At 44.6% G+C, this 13,120-nt stretch overlaps 2 pseudogenes; one reads left to right on the forward strand and one right to left on the reverse strand.

Moving 5' to 3' along the window:
• Positions 1 to 8,303: 8,303 nt before the first annotated feature.
• On the reverse strand, positions 8,304 to 9,596 carry LOC109747681 (putrescine hydroxycinnamoyltransferase 1-like; annotated as a pseudogene).
• Positions 9,399 to 10,573, forward strand: LOC109747682 (uncharacterized; annotated as a pseudogene).
• The last annotated feature ends 2,547 nt before the right edge of the window (positions 10,574 to 13,120 follow it).

Raw genomic sequence — 13,120 nt, forward strand, 5'->3', positions numbered from 1 at the left:
GTGATATGCCTGAGCTCTCCGGCAGCATTCTTCCTTTGCTAAAAAACCCGGTCATGGCTCGCTAGTTTTTCTGCAATGCGCCTGAACAACTCGGTGCTCATCCTAAACCGGCGACGAAAGTACGACTCCGGGTATGTGGGATTCTCCACGAAATAGTGCCTCATCAATCTGTTATGGGCATCGATCATATCCCTCCAAATTTTCTGCCGACCCATAGCCGAACCACCGTGCTTTGGTTTTTTATTGATGTGCATAGCTAGGATCATTGCAAGATCCTCCTCCTCTTCCATACCAAATTCTTCTTCGGAAGAATCATACGACGAACTCATCTACAATGTTTAATACTAGGCTATAAAAACTACAATCAACATGCACCAAATTCATGGAGTTTGAGCAATACATACCTTGCGGGCGTTTTGTCGAACACCTTGCGGGCGTTTTGTCGAACACCTTGCGGGCGCCGAGCGGCAGCGAGCGGCCGGGTGCTGTTCGTTGGAGGACCGCCGCGCGCGAGGGGCTGCGGTGACTAGAGGGAGGCGGAGGAAGCCGCCGCGGCGCGGGGATAGGCCGGGGAAGCGTCGGAACGGTCGCCGGGTGGCGCGGGTGGCGGCGGCACCGCGGCTGGATGGGGTAGGTGGAGTTGCGAGCGAGGCTCGAGAGTCCAGCGTGCGGGAGCAGCAAATAAGCGGCACGCGATGGCGTTTCGGCCCGCGCGCTGAACTAGATATGCCGCGCGCGGTTTTTGCGCCTCCGCTGGAGCGCCCGGAGCGGTAGCGCGCGCAAAAAATACTGATTTTTCAGCGCAGCGCTTATATAGCGCGGCTGTTGAAGATGCTCTCAGAACCTGAATTTCTACTGAACTGTGGCAAAAAATTCAGAAATTGCAATCCTCGACTTCAGCATGCACGAAAGAATGTTCCTGCATGCTACAGTACGCGAGGTGCTTAAGCCCCTGCTATCTACTCGTAGCTGGTTAATTAATTTGCGACGAATAGTAGAAAAGGCATGTGGCTCGTGGGTGCTGGGTGACGCCTGATGTCGGACAGCATAATCTATCAAGGATATAGTTCGCCTCTCGTCTTTACGATTGTTATCCAAAAAATGAGAGAGAATAATATTCGGACCTTTTCGCATGAAAATGACTTTTTCTTGTTTATTCACGAATGGTCAGCATCATGATCGATTATTGAGGACGAAGCCTGGCTGCCATTATTATCACAAGCACAGTGGCCGATTTGTAGCCTATCTTGATTCAGCCTCCCCAATCAGGAGATGCCTCATCAAGCTTTGCTTGGTTGATTAATCTACAAGAGTGCCGTGCCACATCCTAGCTCAACGTGATGATATCATTAGCCCATGCCTGCTGGATCCAAGACCATGACCTGCCCTGCTGCTGCTGAGAGTATTCTTGCATATGCGGTCCCGTTCCTGTAGCTGGTGTGGATCCATAAACTGAATGATAATTGGTTGTGCTATCCGGTTTTTCGCATGATTACGATAAGAAATTGCACCAACTTGAAACTCGAAAGGCATGACCAATTCATGTGCTGTTTGCTGGACGATGTAGGATACGTACTACACATATGCATGACGGCGTGGCCGTCTCCGTTCTACTGTACCAACTCCCTCTGACCTACTCCCCTTCCCATAATATAAGAATGTGTGTTTCGAAAACGTTCTTATATTATGAAACGGAGGTAGTAAATAATTATTATATGAAACATTCTGCTAATTGAACCCGTTTGGATCCGTCGCGGGGAGGCCTTCCGCCAACCGGCGGCGCGTGGAGGGGCCGGTGAGGAGATGCCGGATCTCTGCCGGAGTACCGACGGCGACATACGTCTTCGTGGCGAGCTTCCGCTCGGTTCCAGCCAGCCGCAAGGTCGGGAAGACGTGGATTCCGTGAAAATCACACCTGACTACGGTCTTGGCGGTCGATGGCGGCGTCTCAGACGTTGTTCCCTTCTGGAGGCATCGTCGTTGCAGGTCACGTCAACCTGATCGGGAAGTTCCGGGGGAAACCCTAGATCTGGGTCTATCGGATCGGACGATGACGGTGCCTTCGGTATCGGTCTCCCTCCTGGGGGCATCGTTTTGGAGCAAGTGCTGGTGGAGGGGACAAGAGGAGGAGCGGTGATTCATCTGGTCCATTGATGACGGCGGATCTCTGCGGCGTGACGCAGTGGAGACTCGGCGCCTGATGAGCGGAGATGGTGGACTGGTGGGTGTCCATACCTGGCAGGCGTCCTGGTTGGGACCTCAAGTCTTGGATGTTAGGTTTGGCTACGAGGTCTGTTTGGTATTAGGCCCAGACTTTCAGCGCCCCTTCATTAACTGGATAGGGATAGCGACAGATGTTGATTAGTCGGTGGTTTTAGTCTTATTGTTGTATGATTTTGTAAGGTCTTGTGTCAATAATTAATAAAATGACCGTATGCACCATCCAGATGCAGAGGCCCGGGGCCGTCCTCCTTTTCTAAAAAAAATATTAAATCGCAGGTTACACGCTGGTGCTAGACTGAACCGTGACGACGTCCGACACTGATGCCTTGCCGTCCTGCGGGTTTATATTACCAGTGGCAGTGAGTAACCAAGTGGTGGTGCGTAGTTGGTGTATTCTTCAACCATTAGTCGCTGGTTCAGTAATGACATCGCGCTTCTCTCGAAAGGTTGAATACTTCCGTTTCCATAAGACCTATTCGTCCTTGTGCCTTTGTTCTCTTGTGGATCATTCAAGCACGGTTGAACGTACATCCAGGTGACAACAAGACCCAAAATGATAAGGCTTGTACTTCTTGCGGCGGGCGGTTGGTATCCCCATTCGGCGGATCCTGCGATGAAGACAGCATTTGAATAATCCGGGCTTCTCGTGTGCGGCCAAAAGTGTTGGCGTTGGCTATGGCTAACAAGTCCTCTGTAGTATGAACTTGTGCGGTGTCAGGTTACCCCGACTTATGCCTCAGCGTCAATAGAGCGTGTTAATTTTTTCTGAACACAGTACAGACGCATATGCATATACACCCATCCATATGAACGTTCGCACATCTATCTCTATGACCATTTCTGAAATACTGAGTCTACACATAATCTTGAGATTGACGAAGTCGCCACTCGCCACACACGCCTTCGTAGTCGCTTCGCTGGAACGTCTCATCCACTGAACACACATCGCCGAAAGATCTGAAATAAATTCAAAAAAATGCAAGTATATACCAATGTCAAATCTAGAACTGTAACTCTGGTGGGTCGAGGATACCACTATCCTCCTAACCATCCAACACCAAATTGGTTCACAATAGAGCATGTTAATTAGCCCTCAAAGAACAGGCTAATGTTAATTTTCAGCGCATGGACTACTAGGATGTCTCCTTTTTCTCTGTTTCTGCACAATACACGAGCCTTAACTACTAAACCAACAACAAAAAGATACCCATCGTGTCTTCCCTTTTCAGCTAGAAACCCAACAACAGGAGCTCTTCTTTTCTCTATTTATATGCAATACATTTCCCACAAAATTGATTTTAGAAACAGTACATAACTAAGGGGCCTCATATATGACCCTCTCCAAGTCAAATTGGCGTCAATTCCCACAAGCACGGGCGACCAGGCCGGCCCATTAAGTTACACGTGTCTCGCGGTTTTTTGCCCATACGTAATGTCACGACCTGGAAGACTACAGTGACCCGAAACATTGTGGCACCCTAAACACAGCAGCACATATGTGAAAAACACCGCAACACGTGTTTTTAGGTATATTTAACAATATATTATTTTTGAATAGTTTTCTAAGATGTAAGATGCAAATATTTTTCGTAAATCTGAACATTTTTCAAACACAATTTTTTTTCGAAAGCATGAACATTATTTGGAAAAAAAATAAACATGAACATCTTTTTTAAAACAGAGGCATTTTTTGGAAAAAGGAATATTTTTAAAATTGGGGAAACCTTTTGAAGTTCCATTCTTTTTTGAAAAAGCAAATAATTTTCATTATTTTAAACATCATTGAATAAACTTTGGAAATTGTCAACTATTTTAAAAATCCCTTTTTTTAAAATCATATACTTTTGGAATTCCCATTTTTTAAAGCGAGAACATCTTTTGACATTTTTCAAAAAAAAAACAAAAAAAGGTAAAAGGAAAAACAAAAAAGGGCTAGAACCTTCTATAAGGTTCCAAAACCAGTAAATAAAGGAATATGTAGAACCTACAATACCTTAAATTTGCGCTCAACTCTCTGTGCGAAACGACTACATCTTGATGCAGAGAGCGTCAAATAATAATTGCACATTTTTTAAGTCTAATAAGAATTGTGCATAACCACTAAAGAACTAATCGAACAAAAAAGGGAAAAGCCCTAGGCCAGCCCAATTAAAGGAGATAACCAACCAAGACCAGACCAAAACGGACAAAAAATAGAAGGGGATCATCTCCGACTGGACATTTCCTAAACGGCGCTTCAGCCCCCCCCCCCCCACCACGCGTGAAGGGCTGGCCTGTTCTCCCCCTTTTTATAAATGCAAAAAACAGCACGGGTAGTAGTGTGATTCGAAACAAGGATCTCTTACTAACAGGTTTTTCTTTCTTATCTTTTTTTCTTTTTTCTTGGAACAGTTTTATTTGGGTTTTTTATTTTTCTCAATTTCGTCAACTTTTTTCAAAAACAATGATATTTTTTAAGAAAATTGGATGATTGTTTTTTCAAAATTGATAAACTTTTTGTAAAATTTCTGAACTTTTTTCAACTTTGTGAACTTTTTTCAAAATTGATGAACTTTTTTGATTTTTTTTAATTTGATGAACTTTATTTCCAAATTTGATGAACAATTTTTTCAAAATCAGAACCTTTTCAAAATTAATGGTTTTGAAATTTTTGTTAACTTTGTTTTCAAATTCAATGACGTTTTTATCAAATTCACCCTTTTTAAAAAATCTGTGACCTTTTTTTTGGCAAATCCATGAACTTGAAGTCAATGGACGCCTAGTCAACATAATCATTCTACTCCCTCCGTTCGGAATTGCTTGTCACAGAAATGGGTGTATCTAGACGTATTTTAGTTCTAGATACATCCATTTCCGAGACAAGTAATTCCGAAGGGAGGGAGTACTTAGTTTGACGATTCAACTATGCGAGGGAGACACGACCGGCACGAGGGAGCGAGCGAGGACTGCATAGCGCTAATGGGCCGGCCCAACTGACACGCATGTGGGCATCAAGAAGCTTCCCTGGCGCCTAAAGCACCAATTAGGAGCACCCCTGCTACTTGTGAGCTGCGTTGGGATGTTCTCCGACGAGGAAATGTGATGCGGTATAGTAGCGGATAGTATTTCCCTCAGTAGAGAACCAAGGTAAACGAACCAATAGGATATTCACGCAAACGCCCAATCAACAGTACCTTCACACAAGAGCAAATATTTACAACCAACACGAGTAAGAGGGTTGTCAATCCCCTTGTACTCGTTAATTGAAAGGATCAAATCTGGTAATAGGTGATAGATAAATTTTAAAGTAAAATAAATGAAAGAAAATTGCAGCAAGATTTTTTGGTTTTTGTAATATGATTAAAATAGACCCCGGAGCCATAGTTTTCACTAGAGGCATCTCTCTTGTAAAAATAGCATACGGTTGGTAGACAAATTACATTTGGGCAATTGGTAGAGAAAAGCAGAGTTATGATGTTATTCATGACAATGGTCATGCATATAGGCATTAGGTCCGTGACAAGTAAACCGACTCCTGCCTGCATCTACTACCATTACTCCAATTCGAGAGTGCTTATATGCTTGTCTCTCTATGTATTAAGTTCATAACAAACAGAGCATTGTTTTCGTCATTAGCATGCTTCGGTGAGATGTGAATCGATTTGATACGATTCAATTCGATTGGAATCGAATCGATTCGATTCCTTCTTGTGCGGTACTGTTCATAGGAGGGCAATGTTCTTGCTTGTTCTGTGTTTCATGTGCATGCCTAGTATAGTGTTCATAGGCATGCTAGATTGGATTGTGCTTGGTGTTGATGATGTAGAAGGTGTTCTTGGGTATGGTAGATAGGTTTTTTGATTGATGTTCATGCCTACTAGTGTTCATAGGCATGCGAGATTGGTGTGTGCTTAGTGCTCATGATGTACAATCTGTTCATGGCCATGGTAGATTATGTTTGATGTTCAGCATTAGTGCTCATATGCAACAATTTGTTCATGATGCTAGCCATATTGTTGTTGCCTTTGATGTTACTCCTACTTGTTCATGTGCATGTTATCTAGATTGGTGTGCTATTCATGTTCATGCTTAGGGGTTCATGGGCATGCTAGCTATATTGGTGTTGTGCTGTCTTTGATGTTCCCGCTTAGGGTTCTAGTACAAATGTGCATGCTAGGTTTACGTGCATGGTTCTCATGGTAGGCAGGACCAATGTGTTTGCTACTTTAGACAGTAGTACAAATGTAACATGCTGCCAATGCCCTGTTAGGCTGTTACTAATCTATGTCATCTTACCTGACAAGGTGATGAAGACGGAGTGGGACAGGGCCGGTAGAGGAGCCCATGTCGTCGCCGGCGCCGCGGCCGCCGTGGACTTCATCCCCACGAACCGCTGGCCCGGGAGGGTGTACCTGCCTGGCAGGGTCGCCTTCATGAGCCAGCCACGTTCAACGGGACGAGCTCCTAGGACCGGCCACGAGGAGGCGTCTCGATAGCCGCTTCGCTTCTACGTGCAAATCATGGACGAGGAGGATCTGGCCATGCTCATCATCCCTCCCAAGTTACAAGAGGTGATGAAGTGGCTCGTGCTCAAAACCATGCGCGTCGTCGGGCTGTCTGCAAACAAGCGGTGCGAATTCTGGGTGCAAGTTCAGACCTTCGAGGGGCTGATGATGCTTGACCGGGGTTGGCACTACTTCGGCCATCGCCACATGATCGTCCCCGACGACCTCGTCGTGCTGCACATCTCCGGCCTAGGCCTCAAGGTCCAAATCTACAATCACGACGGCTCCATCGGGTGCTGAGTTCGCTGCAGCAGACACAGCTACATCGGTGACCCTGAAGTCGCCTCTGAAGTAGTTTCCATGAACTCGTAGGTAGTTTGCTGCATCGGTGATCGGAGAACTTGGCGTGAAGTGTTAATATTTTGTCCAGGGTTAAGCACCCTGTGGTGAAGCAGGGGGCATGTGATGCCCCTGCTGTCGTTAAACTTACGTCTGTTTAACAGATGTGTTGTTTAGTTGATGTTTATCTGCTCTTATCTGTTGTTCAGTTGCTTGTTTATCTGCTGTTAGCTTGTTTAGCTGCTAGTTTCTGTGCTGTTTGTAGTGCTCTACCTGCTGTTGTGCCTAAGGTGATGGTAAGGCAACCACATTTGAATGGGGTGAGCAGAACACAAACGTGTATGCATCCAAACAGCTGTGGTTTGCATCTGCTCACCCTTAAGCACAAATGCGGGCAACCAAACAGTCGGCCCTAAAGTGGACATTGGTGCAATGCAGACAACTAAACAATATGCAGATGTTGATTTGTTGTTTGTTTTTGCTAAACCAGGCTGGATTGAGATGTGGCTAAAATGCATGCATTATACACCCAGACAACCAAACGCGTCCCTATGCTCTTGTCTCTTCATCCACATCCAAGCTCTCTGCCCTGGTTATAGCTACGCGGCTAGCCTCCATTCCTAATTCAGGTGTGGTAACTCCACTTTTATCAAAATGGATATAGTGTCCAAGGCTTACCTCTAAAACGCCTAAACTATGTGCATTTTAAGGCATTTTAAAATTTTGCCTCAAAACACATGGAGGTGATCTTTAAGTTTTGCCTTCAAATGCAAAGTGTTTTTTTTGCGGGGTCAAATGCAAAGTGTTGGAGGCATTTTCCATGTTTTGCATCCAAATACACATATATTTTAAGGCGTTTTGAAAAAAAAAGCGACGACCCTTTAACAATCAACGCAACCCGCCTCACTACCTCAGTCCTCAGCCCTGTCGATAAAACTTGTGTAAACACTCCATAGCTGTAGCATTGCTCTTAATCCACGCAAAGACTCCAGCATTGTTGCCTGCCAAAAAAAAACTAGCATTGTTGCACGTACAACCAGTTTCTGCAAGTGCGGGAAGATATGAGATGATACCACCTTTCACATTAATCCACTCAAAGAGCTGACGAGCTTCCGTTGGTCTCGGAGTTTAGCAAACCAAAGTACTCCAGTACCAAGCTAGTAACGTTTTTTTTTTAGCTGTCGTTGGATGCCGGATGAGAATTGAAAGGTGGGTCCTCTAGTGGTGTAGTACGGCAGTGGGTAACCAATGTTTACGCTAGAGTTCAATGACGGCACGGCACGGCACGACACATAAATCCTGCAGCAGGAAGCAAAATTTTGTTGCATACACGTCCGTGACGACGTCCCGCACCTTGCAGGCGGTGCCCACCATGATTATCCCGTTGCCGAAGTAGCGTGCCGGGAGCGGCGTCTCGGCGCCTCGGCGTCCGTCGGCAGCCGCCGGGTGGCGCACATGCAGCGCCACCCGTGGGCGCTGAGGGCGCAGAACGTGCTCGCGCCACCGCAGGCACGCTTCAGAGCGGCGACCTGGTCGTTGGACAGAACAAAAATCACGTTGACGGCTGGCCCAGATGGCTTTGGCACGGGTATGTTTGGGTCGCTTTTGAGGGGCAAGAACACGGAGAGAACGTCGGGGTTGACGACGCGTGGTGGGGAGCGTGCGCGGAGGAGGGTGCGGTCGTGGCATGGCAGCTCCAGCGCCATCAGCAGCCCCGTCTCTCGAGAAGGCGGACCATGTCTGGAAGAAGTGGAACGCGCTTAGGGCGTCGATGGCGACGTGGTGTAGCGCGGTGCCTAGGGCCACCCCACCGCACTTGAAGATGGTTACCTGGACGGCGAGCATGACATCGTCAATGTCCCTAGGGACGAAGAGCCTCCTCAGCTCAGGCGACGGTTGGCGGGCGCTGAAGTCGTTGATGGCGAGGTCCGAGCGAGCGACCACGAAGCGCGCGCCCTGGCCGGTGCAGTCAATCTCTGGCCGTCCGTTACCATCGACGCCCAGACGGCCGGCGAGGGGGTAGAATGGGACCAGTGCCTTGGCCGTCGCGGCCTTCAGCCTGGCCACGTCGAAGAAGCCGTCACCGGAGGCGGCGCGGTAGAAGTAGACTGTTGGGGTGTGGCCCCTGTTGACCATCATGAGGTCGAGCGGGGAGAGCCAGAGTCCGCGCCTGGGCATCTCCTCGCTGGGCGTCACCATGCAGCTCCACCACCTTCACCTCCTCCGCCATGCAGGACTCCATCATCTTCACCTCTTCTATGCAGGCCATTCTGCTGAGGTCGTTCGTCGTCTCGTGCTTACTAGGAGTATACGTGTAATCTTGTTGCCCTCGTGATTCTTGTCCTTTTATGGATGAGGCTGCACAGGTACAACTCACTCAGGTAAGGATGTGCCGGAAAACAAGTTCACATATCAGTAACTCTGTGGCCAGTACAATTATTTTCAACCATCTGATGCAATTCCATGACCACAAAACAAATACCCAAATGATAAGTGTCACACGTGTGGCACTTATCAACTTGGTTAAAACACGTCCAGAGCCATTAGATAAAAAACACGGATCTTGAAGCGCATCCCCGGCCACGTCATCGACTGAGCGTGCGGTGGCAAGGGCCAACGTCCGGAACGACTAAAACGCAGCCCACTCGCTCCCACCGCCCACACGCAGCCCACTCCCCTACCCACAGCCGTATCAGTTTCTCAAAAAAGAAAATGAAAAACCACGGTCCACTCTTCACCATCATATGTGAAATCCCTCGTGGTGAGATCCTGGCCAGCGACCAAAGCGAGGGGACGGCACTCGGCGCCGGTGGCGGCGAGAAGAATTTGGGGCTACCTGCGGGTGCTCTTCTGCAAGATGCGCAAGCAATGGCGGATCTAGAACTTGACCAACATGGGGAAACATTATAAAAGGGTAGCATTTTTTTCTTAAAACACATTACAAATAGTTAACAAAGTACTGAATATACATATGAATGCATTAGTAAAAAAATCTGCCAATTGTATGTGGGGGCCGTGGCCCCCACCACCCAACCCATTAGATCCGCCACTTTGCGCAAGGGCAAGAGCAAGCTGCTCCTCGGTGCGCACCTCCTCGTGAGGCGCCGCAACAAGTCCCTCTCGCGCTCCGTCGCCAACTTCCTCTCCCACCACCACGGGCACCACAAGAGGCCGCCGCGAGTACGAGTTCTCTTGTAGTGGCAGCCTCGACTTGGGCTCCTTCTCCATGCACTGCCGCGTCTCCAGTGTCGTCGTCGCCCGGGGCGCTGATGATGCGTGAGGAGCTCGCGATTGGGGAGGAATGCAAGTCGGCGAGGATGTCGCCGTTGGTGCCCGGCGCGGTCGACGATGGGTTCTCGGTGCAGGTGTCCAACTTCTCGTCCGACGAGGTCGACGGGGACCAACTGGGCCTGGGCGAGGCCGTGGACGATGAGGTAGAGGAGTTCATTGCCCGCTTCTATGCCCAACTACGTCGGTAGAACCAGAATGACCTGCTCCCATACTACCTACAGGAAGCCGCCGCGTGATCGACAAGCCGCCCGACGCCAGCCGCTACGCGAGGTTTTCTGGTATACCTAAGCTTGTAGAGCTTGCATTTGTAAAGTGCAGGTTATCAGAGAGAAATAAAGAAGTAGGAAAATGTTCTTCAAACTGAAAGAAAGAAGAAGGAAGTATGATCTTAACAAGGAAAACGGCTAATAGGATTGAGCATAGCATGCAAAATAGGATAATACCATGGTTTTGAAGAACATTTGCCATGACTATTCATTTTGGAAGAAAAAAATCAGTAACTCGCCATGTTATTTTCATACATTTGCCATGTTGTTTTTCATACATTTGCCAAGTTCTTTTCCATAGAATTGCCATGTTGTTTTTCATACAATTCCCATTGCCTAGATATCAACAACTTTCTGAACTTGCCACTTAATTAGCAACTTCAAAAACATGGCAAACTTGCCATGTCAACCTAAGATGACAAACTTGCCTAAGATGTTCAAAAGACATGGCAAGCTTGCCATGTCAACCTAAGATGTTCAAAAAACATGGGAGACTTGCCATGTCAACCTAAGATGTTCAAAAAACATGGGAGACTTGCCATGTCAACCTAGGATGTTCAAAAAATATGGCAGACTTGCCATGTAATCTTAGTCACATGGCAATTTCCAGGTAGTTATGTTTCTGACATCTTTTCTACTTCACAATGGTAATTTCATTTTTTAATATGATGGCAAATCTAATTCATACAACATGGGAATTTCTATCCTGTTCTTTTCCGTATCATGGCATTTATACACCATGTGCTTTTTGCTCCTAGCAAACTCCACGTTATGTGTTTACTTAGTTTACAGCCATCTAAAGATGTTTTTTGGTGCCATCTAAGGACCACGAGTAGTGAAATTGATGATTGGGAGTAGTTTTTGCTCACACCTTAGTGATGGCAATTTTTTATTTTTAGTAACCATGTCATCATTTTGTCGTGGCCATTTATTTTTACATAAGCATGACAAATTTGATAAAATATTTCATCAAATTTGAATATGCATTTTGATATGGAAAATTGGAATATACATTTTTTCCACGACAAAATTGATCATTTTTTTGTGTTATTTCACAAAAAACGGCAAATTAATCACACAAAATATGGCAAGTTTTGGTAAAATACCATGGCAAATTTGAACATTCTTTTGCCATTGCAACTATTGAAAATTTTGTATTATTTCACATTCATGGAATTTTTATATTATATTATCATGGCAAATTTGATTAAAAAAACAATGGCAAAGTTGTATTTGCGTTAGCCATGGCAAGTTTCATCTCTGTCCTTGTTCGTAAACAATGGCATTTTTTGCTATATATAATTTTTTTCATGTGATTTTCCATGGCATTTTTCTTTATCTAAAAACATGACGCAACTTTGCCATGTTCAAAAACATCCCAAATTTATAGATATTGAAAACATGGCAACTTAATTTGTTCAACAACACGACAAACTTGCCATGGCAACTTTTGCCATGTTTGAAAACATTACACACACACACACACACACACACACACACACATATATATATATATATATATATATATATATATATATATATATATATATGTATATATATATATATATATATATATATATATATATATATATATATTAAAAAAAACATGTCAACTTAATATGTTCAGCAAGATGGCAAACTTGCCATGGCAATTTTACCATCATCAAAAAGATGGCAAAGTTGTAGATGTTAAAAAACATGGCAACTTATTATGTTAAAAAACAATGAAAACTTGCCATGTCAAACTTAAGGGGCATGGCAATTGTAGTTCACGAGGGCATGGCAAAAATACTTTAATTCACAACCAAAGTGGGATGTGTCTACATTTTCATTGCAATGGCAACCTCTACTTTTTTTGACATGTCAATTTTTACTTCATTTTTTGACATGGCAATTCTAATTTAAATACAATGGAAAATTTTACATTATTCAGAACATGACTTTTTAAAAATATGTAGCATGGAAAATATACTTGTGTAGCCATGGCATTTTTTAATTTATTCCCATGGCAAAATTACTCTATTTTTGCCATGGTAATTTTTAGTCCATTTTTGCCATGGCCTAATTTACTACATTGTTTCCATGGCAATTTTTACTTTATTTTTGCACCATCGAAAATTTATTGTATTGATCATGGCAATTTTTAGTTTAAATATGATGGCAAATTTATATATTTTTCCGAACATGGCAAATTTTACTATGTAGCATGGTATATACCTATTTTCCGATGGCAATTTTTTTATATTTTTTCATTGAAATTTAATCCATTTTTCCATGGAAATTTTTATTTAAAATAACATGAATTTTTCTTGTTAATTTTTCTAATTTCAACTTTTTTGTATTGTTTTCAAAATGGCATTTTTGCATACATTATATGGAACTTGATTAAAATTACCATGGCATTTTTAACTTATGAATTTTCCATGGCATTTTAATCTTTATTTTTATGATGGGAGTTGCCATGTCTTGTTTCTTTTGGGGCATAAAAATATAAACGACGGCATTTTCTGCTTTCTA

The sequence above is a fragment of the Aegilops tauschii genome, chromosome 6 (assembly GCF_002575655.3).
Source record: "Aegilops tauschii subsp. strangulata cultivar AL8/78 chromosome 6, Aet v6.0, whole genome shotgun sequence".
NCBI classification, from domain to species: domain Eukaryota; kingdom Viridiplantae; phylum Streptophyta; class Magnoliopsida; order Poales; family Poaceae; genus Aegilops; species Aegilops tauschii.